Source organism: Thermobia domestica, chromosome 4 (genome assembly GCF_964235325.1).
Source record: "Thermobia domestica chromosome 4, izTheDome1.hap1.1, whole genome shotgun sequence".
NCBI classification, from domain to species: domain Eukaryota; kingdom Metazoa; phylum Arthropoda; class Insecta; order Zygentoma; family Lepismatidae; genus Thermobia; species Thermobia domestica.
Genome location: NC_137457.1, coordinates 66,928,351 through 66,942,173, shown reverse-complemented (window position 1 = coordinate 66,942,173; position 13,823 = coordinate 66,928,351).

The window sequence follows — 13,823 nt, the reverse complement described above, 5'->3', positions numbered from 1 at the left end:
TATCGCAAAGATATCTCATTAACCGCTTTCTCAAAATTTCCGTCAGGACGTATTATCGCAGCCAATTATGAAAGCATACACTTTTGTAATCTATATTCGCCGTCCGGGACTACCAAACGTGCTGAGCGAAACTCCTTCTATCTCACCGACGTTCCAATGGAGTTACATTCTGGTACCAGAGATTTGATTTGTGTAGGAGACTACAATGCAGTGTTAGATCCTATAGATTCAAGTTTTGGTTACAATACTTCTCCTACATTACGTAAATTGATTCAAGACTTTAAGTTAGTTGACGTATGGCGTCATTATAAAGGTAACACCCCAGGGCACACTTTTTTTCGACGAAATGGATCCTCACGTTTGGATAGGATCTATGTCAGTACCACTTTAATTAATTTTGTGCGCTCCATAAACGTTCAACCGGTATGCTTTTCTGATCACTGTGCTGTGGTTTGTACCATTGATCTACCCATCCGTAAGTACTTAAAATCATCCTTTGTTTGGTCACTCAATAACAGCATTTTACCTGACGAGGATCTACAGTTGCTAATTACCAATAGGTGGAACTATTTAATGCACTTTAAATCTCAAAAGAAAAGTTTGTTTTCATGGTGGTTACATCACATTAAACCGTCCTTTCGGTCTATCTGTAAACAGCACTGCAAAGACAAATCCTCTCTTCTTAAAGAGCAATATAATTATTACCATCACTTATTATGTGACTACTATAAAGAACTTGCTCAAGGAGTAGACGTACTCCCTCGTATTAAGGAAATTAAGGCACTCCTACTCACTTTACATCGAAAAAAAAATCAAGGTTTTTTCACGAGAGGCAAAACAACGATGCTTCAGCATGAAGTGCCCTCTTTACATACAGTTATCTGTGAAAGGCGCAGAGGTAAACAAAACCTTATTTCCAAGGTCTCCTTTCCTAACGGTGTAGTTCACGAGCATGATCAGGTAATCCCAGCTTTGTACGATGCATACCAAAACCTATATTCCCCCGCTCCAACCCAATCTTCTGACCCGTGCTTCGAGCGTCCGACCGGTACTTTCACCCCGGAGGCTCGTAACATATTCAATGCCCCCTTTACAGAAAGAGAAGTTAAGCAAGCTATTTTTGCGGGGAAGTTAAATAAATCTCCGGGACCCGATGGTCTTACATTAGAATTTTACCGCCAATTTCACAGCATTCTTACGCCTTTTCTCACAGAAATGTATAACGAACTCCGACTCACGCCCACGTGCATCTCTTCCTTTACCGCTGGCATAATGGTACTTGTACCTAAACATGCAGGTGCGCATGACTTTGATAATTTTAGACCGATTACCCTCCTTAATGTTGACCAGAAAATTTTATCTCGTTGCCTTGCCTCTCGTTTAGAACCGTTTCTGAATCAAGTCTTACACAATGATCAGTATGGTTTAAAACATACAAAACCTATGTTTTTAGCACTAAGTAATATACGAGAAGGTATTCATTGGTGTCAGAAAAATAGTTCTCCGCAGGTCGCTTTATTGGCGCTTGATTTTCATAAGGCATTTGACAGATTGTCACATGATTACATGTTTAAGGTACTTGAAAACTATGGTTTCGGAGACAGTTTTCTTAATTTGATTAAATTTCTTTATACTCAACGATATGTAAGATTAAAGGTTAATGGTGCACTTACATATCCTATCAATGTACGTCGAGGTATTGCACAAGGTTGCCCCCTGTCTTCCATTCTATATAGCTTGGTTCTTGTTCCCTTTCTTTTAACACTGGAACAACAACTTCAAGGTTTACAGATTGGTACAACATCCTTAAAATTACAAGCATTTATAGACGATATACATTGTTTCATTACCTGTCCACAGGAACTGTCACGTGTTGAACTTCTCATATCGAACTATGAGTGCGTTTCAGGTGCTATTCTCAATAAACAAAAGTCACGCCTGATGTGTATAAATCCGGCTGACCAGCACGTGTATTTGTCTACGTTCCCCTTTACTGATCGCATCAAAATCTTAGGCGTAACTTGGCAACGTCGCATAGCAGATACTATAGACTACAATTTTCATACCACAACCTGTACTTTGGTTGCACTCATACACCAAAGTAAAGTCCGGCAGGTCAGTCTTGCAGGCAGAGTATACCTTTTAAATGTTTTTATTTTTAGTCGTCTTTGGTTTCTGACTCAATTTTTTTCCTTGCCGAAGAAATACCTAAGTATCATACGAAAACACACAGGGCAACTGTTGTGGCATAATCACTGCCTAAGGGTAAGTCACGAGACTGCGTGTTTATCAAAACGTGATGGTGGCCTTGGCCTTAAAGACATTAAATTTCAGAGCTACTCGCTGCTGATTCATCGCGTCTGCCAAACATTATGCTCCTACTCCGAATCCTTTTCCAGCAAGGCGTTATGTGTACCACTACGTCATATTGAGTTACAAGCTCCCCTGCATATACAACCTTGGATTTCCCTTGTGCCATACCTCAAGGACGTATTTCTTGATATTAGTTACTCGCTTATCGCACGGAGTCACCTTGAAGATCTTTCTGTTAGACAATTATATAATCATTATCATGGCACTACAACTTCGGTTCCCCGTATTGTAGAACATTACCCAATGACACACTGGAAGAAAATCTGGGAAAACATTCATACTCCGGTATTGTCTCCTGCCATGCAATCTCTTTGGTACAGTGTTGTTCACAATATATATCCTACTAACGGGAGACTTTATGAATTGGGTATCTGTAATATTTCTTTCTGCGGTACTTGTTATGTTCTCGATACTCTCCAACACCGGCTCGAAAGTTGCCCACGAAACACAGCTATATGGTTTCATTATCAAAAAATCATTGCCCGTATCTGCAGAACAACTCCTTCTAATATTCACTGTACGTCATTCATGCTGCTTCCGGATTATCAATTTTATCCCAGCACTAAACATAACGCAATTTTATGGATCACGTCCCAAACTATCGATATTCTTTTATGTAATGATTTTAATAATAATGTGACTTTGTATGTCAATCAATTATTGTTCCGTATGCAAACTCTAGCACTTTCAATTCGTAAACAAAAGTTTGCTAATTTTCTAGCAGCAATTTATTGATGTGTCTATTGTACTTTTTTTGTTGTTGGTATAATTGCATGCTCACAGTACAATTTTCTTTGTTAATCCTTTCTGATGTAATTGGCTAAATAAGAGTACAATAAAGTATTAAAAAAAAAAAAAAAAATTGGTAAGCTGTCGGATTTCAAATCATAAGGTTATGAGTTCGAATCCCGTCTAAGTTTATCCTTTTTTTTAAATTACATTTTCCGCAATGCATGAAAAATTATATAAAATAATTACATTAGAATACATAAGTTGTGTATATATAACATAATCATTGCAGAACATAGTAATTATTATGTTTAAAATATAACATCTGGGATAATTTTCACAGTAGGTCGGTATTATATATGAGGATGTAAATACAAGTTAAGAAACTCGTTCTATAGCAATACATAAATCATGTAGTGTATTTATTTGCAGCTATTTGTCATATAGAGGGTAATTCTCAACATTCATAATACAGAATGTCATTTATGTTCTTGAAAAGTTATTCGATGCATAAACAGAAGGTATAAACAGAGAATCAAAAGTCGGAACGCTCGCAAAAATTCATGAACCCCAAAGGTCACGTGAGCAGACTGGAATTGTCCTTATGAAACATGCCACAGCATAGATTTTCAGTCTTTACATAGATTTTTAATTCAATTCCTGATATATGCTTTTGCGATGTGGAAGTGTTGATGCCTTGAGTCGTCCTCTCTCGCTCACTCGCTCACTCACTCTCTATTTACACAGAATATAAAAGTGGATTTGTGTGTGTATTTCAACATAATTCTGATATATCTAGAGCAATTTTAACTATATTTCTTACAGTCTGCAAAAAGAGCACTGTCGGGATACATATAAAAAATGCTTGAAACGGGTCGATATTGGTATCGAGTCCATAGTTTCGTGGTCGCTTAGGTGAATAGTTCTACTTTCAATTTAAGTCCAATTAAGCTCCCATTAGCACCCCGGGTGGTTACGTAGCGACATAAAGATATCAAAATCACTCGATCTTAGAATGGAATCATAAGTTTTCAGCGTCGCTAACAGTGCAGCATTTCCCATTAGTCCACATTAGTCCACATTTCACATTAGTCCCATTGCCTAGAGGGCAACATATTTGCAGAGTGCAAAGTTTAAAACTTGAATAATATTTTATTTTTTTATGTACGAAAAAGTTATAAATCAAGAGCAATTATACTATTTCACGAACAATCCTTTTTTACTATTTTAATAAGTTTAATAATAGCGTAAGAAATCTAATAGTAATTCAGAACATGTTTCACAGTTGTTATTTTTTCTTACATAGTTGTAGCTGTAGCATGTAGTGAGTGGAATTTAACTGTAATAAATTCACTAATTAACTATATTGGAATTAAGTTTTATTTTTAAGTTCGGGATGAAGGGGCGGAGAAATATGTAGTTATTGGGGGCATCGAGTGTTTCTACATTTTACTTTCAAGATCTCCATTTTTCTTTTGTCATTTGTTCCTAATAAAAAAAAGTTCAGTCACTTTTGGATTGTCATAGGATAGTAGGAGTTGGATTTTGGGATGCAGCCTGTGAGATTCTGGAGGAGCTAACTGCTTGAAAAAATATTTTTGAATCAACTGTAACATATGAAATAAGGATATGTATCATAAAAAATTGAAAGTAACTATGTCTGCGTAATCATCACGGTCAAATTGCAAAGTCAAATGTATTGACGTTTGGTATATAATCAGGCTCCAATCCCAACTGGGAAGTTATCATACACGTGTCACTTTCATTATAATACATATCCTTAGGGGGAGTAGAAGTCCGAATTTTTGCGAAAAATTTAGTATCTCACAAGCCGTTCAACTGAGAGCTGAAATTCAGCATATAACTCTTTATTAGAAATAAAGAGAATATGTCCTGGCATTTTTTAAAATTATATTTTATGAGCGGGGGGACGGGGGTGCATTTTCTATATATTGGAAATTGGTAGTGGGTTGATTTGTAAAAATAATCGAAAACGATTGATATTAGTTGAGAAACAAATTGAGTAATGCAAACTAATGTTCTTTTTGAATTTTATACCCACTGCTTTCTATTTATAATTGCTGAAGCTGGTGTTTAATACATGGAGCGTTCCGAGCATAAGGCATTCAAGCCATAAAATTAGAGAAAAATGGCCATAAAATTTGTATTCTAAACTTAATTACATGGGCACTTCAATTAGTACGGCATGCTTAATTATATAGAAAAGTAGTTTCTCTCTCTCTCTCTATCTTTTTTTACGTTGGTTTACTTTTTCTTGATTTAAAACTTTCAAATTTCACCCTATTTTCTACTGAAATATGTCTGTAAGGCAACAAAGAAATAATTATATATGATAAATTTAAATTCATTTTAATTTGGAAGATGAGAAACACTTTGCCATTATATATCGTAAAGGTCAGACCCACCAGTATTGTAACAGAGAGGTGCTTGAGACATTAACGGTAGAAATTCAAACTCCAATAAGTGATAATTTCACAGTCTGGTTTTATTACAAGTGTAACCTCTTTAGCCAATGGAGAGGAGGACGTGGGCCATCGGTCAGAGTTGATGTCGATGGGTTTTGGTGGGTCGGAGTTGGTCGCAATGGTTCAGAGTGGTTCATAGTTGGTGGTGGGTCAGAGTGGATCACGATGGTTGATGGGTCAGAGTGGGCCAATGGGGCATTTGGGTGGTGGGTGATAGTGGGTCGTGGATCAAATTTTCATGGACCCACACAATCTCTGGTTAAAATTGTACTAACGATAAGAGGCACTGAAGATGCATGTCGGCTATTATGCTCAAATTTTGCTCATGGATAGTACTCCACCAGGAAGCAATAAATCTGAAACAGTTCACTGTATCACCTTCTAGAACTCGAGACGTAGGGGTTTGTCTGATTGACTAAATTAAGACGTGAATGATTTTTCCTTCAACAAGCAAGCTTTTTATGATCGTTTCCGTGGGGAAGTCAGAAGAACACGTGCCTAGTAATCGTAATACTGATAGTTTGCGTCCACCCCGGGTATTTGTTTTGTGTTTTTGTGATTCACTTAATATAAACAAATCACACATATAGGCATTTTGACATATTTTGGGAGAGTAATTTTGTGGTTCGTTGGCGTTTCATCGCGTCTCTGCTGCTGGTAGTAAAGTTTTCAAAATGGAACTTGGGCCACCACGGATCGTCTCTGCGGGGCCACCAATTTCTGGCGAGAGGTCAGTAGTTGACCATCTGTAGTCCACCGACGCTTACAGCTTAGAGTAATGAACGATGTCTTTGCCTTGTAGAGTTCATGACTACCGACGTCGGCAGTCAACTAGCGTTTAGTATTCCTTTACTAACCATCTATTGTTCATGTTTGTACACGGTGTTGTCATAATAATAATAATAATAATAATAATAATAATAATAATAATAATAATAATAATAATAATAATAATAATTATTATTATTATTATTATTATTGTTATTATTATTATTATTATTATTATTATTTGTAGTAATAGTAGTATAATTGATGATAGAATAATTATTGTCTATGTATTGTCTAGGTAGGACTACACACAGGATTTGGCTCGTTTTGGTTCGACTTGACTCTAATCCGAGTCGAGTTGGAAGATATTTTTCGCGCCGAGTCCAAGAGTAGACCTCAAAAATGTCTGTTTCGAGTCGAGTCGAGTTTCAAAGAAAAGTCGTTCGTGCCCATCCCTACTAATGAGAGCTTAATCGGAGTTAAGCGAAATTGAAAGTCTCACTATTTATCTAAGCGACCCCGAAAACTATGAATCTAATATCGATCATTTTCTAGCAATATTTTATATGTATCCCCCTCCCATTCACCATAGGTAACCCGACAGCTCTCTTTTTGAAACTATAAAAAATGTGGTTAAAATTACTCTATGCCAGTGTTTCTCAATCTAATTCCTATCACGATCCCCTTTTATCACACGCTCTTGCCAGCGACCCTTTTATAATTTGTTTTATAATAAGCTTGTGTGGGATTTTTAAGATACCTATGTCTATAATAGTAGAATCCATTTTTTTTTTTGTTTATAGTGAACAATGCCATGAAAAATCAGCTCCCGGGGCGAGAGTATAGTACGATGTCACCGTATATATGAGTGACGTCGACAGACTAGCTACGAAGCGCCGCCATGGTTGGCACGAAGCTCAATAACATTTTCAAAATAAACCCTACCTTTCCTTAATTTTGAGCACATTTTATTACGTTTTTCCTTCTATTTTACACATGTGCACATGTACTTTCCTAACATGAGTAACACACTTCCTCCGAAATGTGTGGCCCCTTTTTTCGGCGCCCGGCACTGACAGTGGATACAGTAACTGTAATATCTATATTCCCAACGACGAAGGTGCTGGTTCAAGATGGATGTTAAACTCCTTCATTGAAGAGGCCTTTAACGTATCCGATCTAAGCCCACAACTTCTTGACCAAATAATAGAATGACCATGCGAAAAGTCTTTGCAACTGGTTTTTTGTAACGAAGACTTGGACAAGTTCTGCCTGATGACGAGAGAAGAATATCCTGGTCTGGGGATTGCTGCTTTAAAAGTAATAATTCCATTTGCTATATCGTACTTGTGCGAAAGTGTGTTTTTTTTTATGGTAAACATTAAAACAAAGATAAGAAATCGCTTATCAGTTGAAAATCGCTTGATAATGTTCGTCATGAAGATTGAACTGGACATTGCTGCACTAGTAAAATTACACCATGCTTAGGTATCTCATTAGGTTTCAATTTAATTGTATTTCAATGTGCAGGTTTTGTTGCATGTGTATTTTTCTAGTATTTCTATATACAGTTCTCATTAGTTTTACTCTTTGATTTAAATTCATTTTTAAACAACTCTACTAACTAACTAACTCTATGGCCTATGGAACCCGGAGGTTCAATGCCGCGTTCACAAAAGCTCTACACTGACTTCTATCCTTAGCTAACTACATCCAGTTTCTACATTGTATTCTTATCTCAGCGAGATCCATCTTAATATTGTCCTCCCATCTGCGCCTAGGTCTTCCTAATGGTCGTTTTCCAATTGGTCTTCCAGTCAAGATTTTGAAAGCGTTTCTACTTTCTTCCATTCTAGCTACATGACCTGCCTACCTAAGCCTTCTAGACTTGACGACCCTAACAATGTTGGGTAAACCGTATAAATTATGTAGTTCCTCCTTATGAAGATTCCGCCATTCCCCATTCCCGTTCCCCTTGGGTCCGAATATTTGTCTAAGGATCTTGTTCTCAAATACTTTCAGTCTATGTTCTTCCCTCAGAGTAAGCGACCATGTTTCGCAACCATACAGAACAACAGGCATGATTATCGTTTTGTATATTTTAAGCTTCAAATTTCTCGACAGAATTCGCGACGACAAGAGACTTTGAACCGAATAGTAACACGAATTCTACACCCTTTGAAAATGTTCAGTAGACTTATTTTTTATTGTTCTTTACAGTGTGTATAAAAAAGAAAAAATATGCATATCAGAACAAAATTAAAAATAATATTTAAAAATAATTTCTGGTATTAGATTCTAACTGTATTTATCTCTTCCGCCTATCTTCGCGATCGCCTAGAGGCTGCGACCCCAGGTTGAGAAACCCTGCTCTAGGCATACATGAGATATGTTGGAACATACATACATACACTTTAGAGTTGAGAGAGAGCGATTAAGGAATTACCGTTCTCAATCTCTTCACTTTACTTTTGCGATTCGCGAATTTCTTACGTGACAGTTTGGGGCTAGCTAGTTTTTTGTCTTGGACCACGATCCGACTTTCGATATGCTCTACCTAAATGCTGTAATGCGAATATTGAGAAGTTATCTGCGATGAAAGTAGCTGCAAATAAATACATTACATAACTTATTTATTGCTATTACACGATTTTTAAAATTTGTATCCAATATTCACACATAACACACCGACGTTCTGTCAATACCTCAGATGTTATATTTTAAAGATAAGAATTACTTATGTCGTGAAATGATATGAATATATATATTCAACTGATATATACAACTGATGATATGAATATATATATTCAACAGATATATACAACTGATTAATTGTAATGTAACTATTTTACATAATTTTCATGCTTTGAGGAAAGTAGAATATCATAAAAGAATTTCACCTGAACGGGTATCGAACTCACGATTTAAACGCTCGGTGGTGTACCACTGAGCTAACATGACCGCTTTTCGGCAGCTGCTTCTGAAATATAACTGCGCTCATACGTAAATGCTCTTTCCCGTATGGAAATCACAATGACGAAACGAGAGTGTGAATACATAGTCTCGAAATATTGTATCATTAAGTATTTCAATGTTACTTTTTTTCTACACTTAATACCATTTCAACATGTCTTATTATATTTAACAGAAGGAAAAACATATCTGTACATCGTTTCTCGATTACTAAGGTTGGCTTTGGTGGTTCGAACCAGCAGCTTTAGTTTACTGTTTTCCAAAGATACCCGAAGTTGGACTTCGAAAGTGTTTGTCTCAAAACAGCTATCATCATATCGCTCAATCTGTTTGGTATATGGTATATGTTTTTATACGTGTAAAGTCAGTATAACAATTCATTCTTTAAACGGCTTTTCGTATGTATTAATATTCCTTTATAAAAACTGTTTTTAATATTATTATTACGGCGCACCATTTCAGATTTCTTTCGCTAGTCGTTGACCAGGTCGTTCCCCACCAGCGTTGCCAGACTCATAGCTCGGAATTATTCCAAAACCTGATCGAACTTATGCTAGATTCTGTCAAATTATGCAAGATCCTGTTATATAGATATATTTTAGTGTAGATGGATATATAAATTATGCAAGTGTAGATAGATATATTTTATCTACACTGAGAAAAAAAATGTAGGTGGCATACTTAAAAACGTAGGTTACATTCGTAATTCCTGTAGTTTCCGGACTTAACGTACAACCGTATATAACATCCTGCAGCAAACGTATAGCTGAAAAAGTATGTATTATACATACTGTCTGCACAAGTGCAATGACGTCATTCGTGTGACGTCATCTGCAGTAACAAGTATATACGGAGGTAACATCTAGCTTTGTGACGTCATGATCGTATGTAGCATGTGGGTTAATAATGACGACACTCACTGACTATCAGGACAGAGCATAATTTCAAGAAGTATGCAATATACGTTCTGTACGTGTGTTTCTTGCGTTCAACCCCGAGGCAGCATCTATATTGTACTTGTGCCCCGTACGTACGACTAGATACAGTATGCGTCATGTACGTATGTATTATACAGATTTTCCTTATGTCGCACACACCTTGTCCCGATACAGCATACAGAATATCCGTATGCACCATACAGAGTGCACATATGCAGCTTACAGACTGTGTGCATGCAGCATATAGATTATACGTATGTCGCGTACAGGCTGGCCATATGTAATGTATGGATTGGATGTATGTAGCTTATAGATTGTCCGTATGAAATATACGGATTTTACCTGTATCGCATACGTACTGCCTTGTTGTAATATATGGATTGGACATATTCAGGATCTAGATTGTACGTATAGTGCACCGTTATTGAAGTGCTGCAACATACTGAGAAATGCATGATACATTCTTACTGTAAAGTTGTCACATATTGTTTTTCTCTGTATGGAAACAAAAATAGCTTAAAATATGGTTGATCTCCTTTGTGCCAATAATAATAAAATTAAAAATACTACACTTTTCAATCTTAGTTTGGAACCGTGAAATGTCCAGAGAAATGTATTTACCTGCAGGGTGTAAGTTTGGACTTCCTGCTAATTCTTTGGAAAGCTACTGCAAAGCCAAGGTTGAAAAGTGGCACAAGCGTTAATTTTAAAATTATTGGCACAAAGGAGGTTAACCATATGTTAAACTATTTTAGTTTTCATACAGAGTAAATCAATATGTGACAATATTACTGTAAGAATTTATCATACCTTTTGCAATAACTTAGTTGCAGCACTTCAATAATAATGCAAAATGCACAGCCATGTACAATCCTATGTTCAAACTCAAACAAACTTACGTACAGTCATTTATTAAGCCGTTATCATCCATTGCTTGTACGTACAGTCACGAAATTAAATATTCTTCAGTTGACAAAATTTGTTTTCCTAAAAACTCAACAATAAATTAACCTATTAGAGTACCGACTTTGGCAGGTTGTCAAGTTATAACTATTCGAAGAATAACAACAAAAAGATCCAAATAAATTCATTTGTTCCCGAGCTATTGGCAAAAGAAAATTTGTCAACTGTCAAATACTTTCTTTTCCGTGTGTACTATATAAAGACGACTTTACCTCATTCTTTTCCTTAATAATATCCTCTTCCAAAATGCAGAAGTTGTTACCACAAGAGGCGTGAATAAGATTTTCCAGAAATAACTTATCTGTTAATTAAAATGTGCAGAGAAGTTATATTTTAAATGACGCTATAATTAAAAACATGGTGTCAGCTGAAAACGTGTTCCCTCACAAGATGATTCCTACACAGGATTTGCCATTAAAAATGCAACTTCAGGGAGACAGGGTAGCTACGCCAAAGTTCCCAAGCCGATATCTAATAGTAAGTGTCGAATATGCTTAACCCTTAACATACCAAGCGGGGTACGCTAGGGACCCCAGAGAGTGATATTTAGTGATACTTCCGCAATCATAAGAATCAATTTATTCTCAATTTTTATATCTATCCTGCAACCCTTTGAAATATTAATTACATGATTAGATCAACGACTCGTTTCTTTAAAAAATACAAAAAATAAAAAAAACACTTGAAAATGTAAAAACTCCATTGTTAAACCTGTGTTTCAGATTTACGAACACAAAAATATAAAATTGTATGAAGAACTGAATAGTGCTCAAATATACATAATATTTGATGTCAACAATGTTCATTTAACTTAAGTATGCTTCTAGACATCCAAAAAATAATAGTTGGAGTAACCCTCTGCAATACTATGTTGAGAAATTAAAATAATACTTGGGGTCTCCAGAAGACTCCAGCAAGGTAAACAACTTTGACGACTTAGGCTTGGTACGTTAAGGGTTAAACTTACCGCTGTATTCGCTGTGTGACAACGTGGTGACAAAGGAGCAGAACTGACCCAACATTGACAACCAGAACGACTGTAACACAGCGAGACATCGAGAGGATGTTCTCTTCTGGTATGGTAAGCCATGCGTCTTACGATCCAATGCCACAGCTCATCAACTGTAGCTGGCGGAGTTCACAGGTATGAGAAGCTGTGCAGCCATCGACCAAACATATTTATCCTTCCCTGCTCTATAAATTCTGCAAATTTGGACTTTCCTGGATGTATCCTTCTTAGTTCAACATTTTAAGTAACGAGCAGTGTAATAGTCTCATACATTATTTAAAGAAGGAACGATGATTGTCAGAACTACTCGGAAGTTTCTAGTTTACAATTTTATATGATATATATATATATATATATATATATATATATATATATATATATATAGATAGATAGATAGATAGATAGATAGATAGATATACAATAATTTAAAACGGTTATATCAAAGTTTGCAATTCAGAGTACAAAAAGAAGTATAGCTCTCGGAACACTGATTATAGCCAGATAATACCACTAGTAAACTCAACCACACTCAGTACCGTTAGTTGCTTGGTATTGTCTATGAGGCAAAGATCATCGTATCTCATTGCGTGTAGATTTTTGTATTTGTTTAACGCTAAAAATTGTTTGTCGCTAATCGAACCCAGTAACATATATATACCGACAGGACGTATGTTAGTCACAAGGTTACATGAGTGAAACACTAAATTATTCGATTGACACTTGCAGCCTTGTCAATACTAGAGAAAGGTACAAAGTGATTAAATAAATACGAAACATAGTTCATACAAAATATAGCGATGTATGAAGTCTCCTTTTCATACGATTTGGATAAAGGATACATCTGTAGAGAGCAACATAAATGATTTCTCTGGATAATTTGGATTAGTCCTGAATTCGAACAAGAATAATTTTGAAATTCGTTGTTAAGTCCAACATTTTTTCTTTCTTTCTTCGGATTCTCAATAAAGTTGACTACTGAAAAGCTGAGTTAAAGATTTTATGTTAAAACATGTTCACTATACCATTGCCTTATTCACAGAACAATACATTAGTTATTAATGTATGTCTGAAATAATAGTGCTTCGTGCAGATACTTTATCCAATCGGAATTGCACAATGATAAAAAAAATGTTGCAAGGTATAATGTTCTTATTTACAGAGAAAAAGAGTTGAAAGGACTTAACGCTAACAAACATTTTCTTTAAACAGACATACATTTATTCTAATTTATGGAAGAAAGAAATAATTTGTGGAGCAGTATATTTATTAAGGTTACATATTCGTACAAAAGAATGTAAATATATTCGGGTCTGTCTTCAGAAAGGACGTGCTATTAGCCACAAATTACACTGCTTCTTTTCGCTGTCTTTCATGCAGAATCCTGGTTTTGTTTTAATGCATGAAATACCTGAAACAAAAATCAAAAAAATATTTAAAATGTTACATTTTAAAATATTTAACATTTTTTTAAATTAAATGGACAAAATCTGTTCAGTCAGGTATGGACTTTTGGGTTTCTGGTAGAAAAACGATTAATTAAAAAAAAGTGTTTATTGATGCTGAACAACTCGAAATGTATTACTA